Here is a 5,150-nt window from a genome sequence, read left to right as displayed (position 1 = left end):
ATTGTTCAAGTGGCTTCAAGTGGATAATGCTCAAGGATGGGCATTTGCCTACATTGGGGGAGAATGTAGGGTTAAGGTTAATGAAGGGTATGGGACCTTCATTATCGTGTTGATCACAACGAGTGAAGTTGTGAACAACGATGAGCAACTCTTCAGGGGGAGAGTTTTCAACGAGTGAATTTGTTGATATGTGCCCAAAAATGGGGCATGGTTTGATGTGTGTCAATAGGGAGAGAATGAAAGGGAGTAAGTTAGGCTTTCATTACCTAGAGGGAGTTTGCACTCTTAGGGGGAGAATGAAGGGCTTAACTTATGTATTCATTACCTAGTGGCATGAAGAAGGTTTAGGCTATGGGATTAGCCTAACTTACATGTGGTATTGTAAGTGATAGTGTTGGTATTGTCAAACATCAAAAAGGGGGAGATTGTTGGTGCAACATCCCTCAGGTCAAGGTTGACCTGGTTGACCAAGCTTGAGTCTTGGTTTGGATTTCGATGTTTGACAATGTAAGGTTGATTGAAGAAGAGTCAAGTAGGTCAAGGATGACCGGATACTTGACTGGGAAGTCCTAGTGAGTGAAGCTAGGCAGGAGGAAAATCCTGGTGAGTGAAGCCAGGTGAAAGACCTAGTGAGTGAAGCTAGGCAGGAGGAAAATCCTGGTGAGTGAAGCCAGGCAGGAGGAAAATCCTGGTGAGTGAAGCCAGGTGAAAGACCTAGTGAGTGAAGCTAGGCAATTGGGAAAGCCCTGGTGAGTGAAGCCAGGCAAGAGAAATCCAAATGGGTCAAGGTTAACCAGACATCTGGTGAGAGTCCAAGTAGGTCAAAGGAATTGACCGGATACTTGGCACGAGAAAGAAAAGTCCAAGTAGGTCAGAGGGACTGACTGGATACTTGGCAAGAAGAGAAAAGTCCAAGTGGATCAAAGGGATTGACCAGACACTTGGTGAGAGAGTCCTAGCTGGTCAAGGGTGACCGGATGGTAGGTCTTATGTACCAACAAGTCATGGTTGACTAGATGTTGGTTTAGGGGGCTTTAGACTTGGTTTTGGGCAAAAACCAAGATCTGGATTGATCAACCGATTGATCCAGCAGGTTTGGATTGATCCGTGGATTGATCCAGCAGGTTTGGATTGATCCGTGGATTGATCCAGCAGGTTTGATTGATCGGGTCGATCCGAGATCTGGATCGATCGGTGGATCGATCCGAAGATCTGGATCGATCCGCCGATCGATCCGGTGAGTCCTCGCGAACCCTCGGATCGATCCGTGGATCGATCAGGAGCTAGATGATCGATCGGAACGACGCTGCTTCGCGCGATAAGCGCCGGATCGATCCGTGGATCGATCGGATTTTCCGAGGGTGCTCGATCGATCCATGGATCGATCCAAAGCCTCCCCGATCGATTGGGAGCAATCCAATCGATTGGGATTCGACCATTGGCGTCGTTTATAGCTGTTGGCATGCGATTCCTTCAGTAGAACTTTACCGATTCATTCCAGATTCATCACAGCTCCTCCCCAGCACTCTCTAAGCTCCTCACCGCCAGTTCTTGAAGGTTCTTGGAGGTTCATCCAAGTCAAGAGGCGAGTTGCAACGAGAAGAAGAAGAAGCTAGGATTTTTACTGCATCTCTTGTAAGCTTTTGCTTATTCTTTACTACCCTTTCTTCTACTTGTATTGAGAGTCTTGTAGGGCTTCTCCGCCTTCGGTAGTTACCGAAAAGGAGTGTTTATTAGTGGAGGTGTGTGTGTGTGCGTGGATCCTTGGACTAGTCACCTCTTGTGAGGTGGATACCAAATAAAATCCTATTGTTAGCATTGTTGTAGTTTGTTTCTTTGTATTCCGCTGCGCATCACTTTGAAGAAACAAGCAACGAAGCACGACGAGCACACGCGAAGCTATTCACCCCCCCTCTAGCTACTTTTCGGTCCTAACAGGATGTTCCAAGACCTTGAACCTTGTTTCAGTCCATAAATGGACCAAGTGAGCTTACATACTAGATGCTCTTTGCCCTTTGTAATAAACCCTTCTGGTTGCATTATATAGATGTTTTCTTCAAGACTTCCATTAAGAAAAACTGTCTTGACATCCATTTGTCAAATTTCATAATCCTTATGAGCAGCAATAGATAAAAGAATCTGGATAGACTTAAGCATGGCTACCGGTGAAAAAGTTTCCTCAAAATTGATACCCTTTTCAACAAGCCTTGCTTGAAGGTTTCCACCTTCCCGTCTGCCCTTCTTTTTCTTTTGTAGACCTATTTACACTCAATGGTTTTTACACCGTTTGGTGGTTCTACAAGCTCCCAGACTTACATAGATTCTATTGCTCTTTGCCAAGATGTTGCATCTTTATCTTGGAGTGCTTCGTCATATGTCCAGGGATTAGATTTATGTTTACCGGGATCAAGTCCAAAGACTCTCCCAAAACATGAATCTTTCAGGTTGCCTCACAACCCTCCCACTACGATGAGGCACTGTCTGTGGATGTGTTATCATTTGTGATACGTGTTGCAGCTTCTTGTGATATTTCATCTTGTACTGTTGGTACTAAACTAGACGTGTCCTCTCTAATTTCTTCTAGAATAATTTCACTCATGGGCTTATGGTTCATTACATAATCTTCCTCTAAAAATCGAGCATTGGTGCTAACAATGATCTTCTGATTTTTAGGATTATAAAACAAAACACCTTTTGTTTCTTTAGGATATCCCACAAATAGACAAACTTCTGTATGTGATTCCAACTTGTCAGTATCTCCTTTCAGTACATGTGCTGGACTACCCTATATCTGAATATGACTCAGATTAGGCTTACGCCCATTCCACAATTCCATGGGAGTAGAGGGTACTGATTTAGAAGGTACCATATTCAGAATGTATACTGCTGTTTTCAGAGCATATCCCTAAAATGAATATGGTAATAACTCATCATCGATCTAACCATTTCTGTAAGAGTCCTATTCCTTCGTTCTGCCAAACTGTTCTGTTGGGGTGTACCAGGTGCAGACAATTGGGATTGAATCCCAGCTTCTGATAAGTATTTCCTAAACTCTCTAAAGAGGTATTCGCCACCACGATTAGACCGTAATGTCTTGATACTTTTACCATGACGTTTCTCCACATCAGCCTGGTACTTTTTGAACTTATCAAAGCATTCAGACTTGCGGCGCATCAAGTAAATATACCCATATTTTGAATAGTCATCTATAAAAGAGACAAAAATATTCGAAACCACCTCTTACCTGGATAGACATAGGACCACACAAATCAGAATGAACCAGTTCTAACACATCTTTGGCTCTATACCCCCTTAGACTTAAAAGGCCTCTCGGTCATTTTTCCTTCTAAGTATGACTTGCAGGTTGGAAAGTTTTCCACCACTAATGAACCCAAAAGTTCATTGGTTATTATCCTTTTAATCCTACTCAAGTTAATATGACCTAGATTTAGATGTCAAAGATATGATTGGTTCATTTCTGAAGGTTGCTTTCTCTTATTGGAGTTAGAAAATGTGTTATTAATTTCCATTTGTTGCATTGTGAGAGTTTTTGGATTTAGAGTATACAAATTGCCAACGAACGTACCAGAACAGATAACTTCCTTATTTATCTTGATAACACCTTTGCTATCATAAATAGACAGAATATCCATCCTTGTATTGTTTAGAAACTGAAATCAAGTTCTTTCTAAAACTTGGTACGTAAAGATAATTTCTTAAAATCAATATTTATTCCTATAACCATCTCCCATTGCAACAGCTGTTACTTCTGTAGCATTTCCCATGTAAACAGTGATTTCTCCTTTGTGTAGTTGTCGGATTTCCTGGAACCCCTGCAATGATTTGTAGACATGATAAGTGGTTCTAGTATCTACTCACCAGGTACCGATAGATAACACCACTAAACATGTTTCAACTATTAGAGAATAAGATATACCTATATTGTTCTCTTCCTACGAGGACAACCCGCCTACAAATGTCCAGACTACTTGCAAATGAAGTATTTGCCTTTCAGCTTCTTCATTCCTGCTTTTAGTCCAGTACTTAGAGATCATACAGTCTTGCCTGTTAGCCTGATTCTAGTGTTCGAAGAGTTCCTTGAGATTGTACATCATGTCATGGCTAGTAGGCATGGTCTGATGCTGATGTTGCAGCACATTTGATATAAAATTCAAATGTAACTCCGCGCCATTTCATCTGCTTTGACCCATTTCCTATTATACTCAATCTCCTCTTCACTAGAATCACTATTAGGCACATTAGGGCAGACCTCCATTAGTACAAACTTATAGCCTTCAGCAGTTAGGATAATGTCCAGGTTTCTTTTCTAATCTATGTAATTGAGACCAGTAAGTTTGTCCTCTTTCAGTATAATAGCCAGTGGGTTGAAAGTCATCCTAAGAATCACAAAACAAACTTTGCTCAAGACTCTAAATTTAAAATAATATTGATTCCTCAAACAATACTATTTAAATTTACCAACACCTCAAAACACCGTGAATTTTGCATGCCACGATAGTGTGGATGTATACAAAATCAAACATTTGTAAGAGGAGGTTTTACCCATTAATTTTATTCTTGTCAACCTAACTTTATGATAAATAAAATTAATAGTTGGTTTTTCCTTTGGTCATACAAATAATAGCAGTGACTCCGATAGGGAGGATACTATTAATTGTGCCTAAGTGTATACCATTACTTGATACTTAGTCCATTAAATAGGATTGTGCCCCTTCAGATGGAGAAGATCACACGCTCCTAAATAATTTCCTATAACCATCTATAAAGAAAGTTTGATATAGTGATCTACAAACAAACTCATCCGATGGGGAGGGAGGCAATCAGAGCCAACACGTAAGTTTGTCGCATCACTTATAAACGAGTAATGGAGACTGTGGAATTTATTTACTAATCTCTCTCCTACTTAGTTATTTAAGGTGAGGAATTTTAAACTATGCACACACACATCACAGTAAATAAAAGCAATAAATATGGAAATTAATTTTCAACTATCATGGTCTTTTCCATCACTGTCCTCCGTGTGCTGCCAACTCTAGCTGCTGCCATCTTTAGCCACCGCAATCAGGTCTAGTCGCCGCATCTATCTTGCTTCTTTTTCCGCTGCGCCTCTGGTCCACAAATAATACCAC

Source organism: Zingiber officinale, chromosome 7A, assembly GCF_018446385.1.
Source record: "Zingiber officinale cultivar Zhangliang chromosome 7A, Zo_v1.1, whole genome shotgun sequence".
NCBI classification, from domain to species: domain Eukaryota; kingdom Viridiplantae; phylum Streptophyta; class Magnoliopsida; order Zingiberales; family Zingiberaceae; genus Zingiber; species Zingiber officinale.
This window is presented reverse-complemented; position numbering follows the sequence as displayed.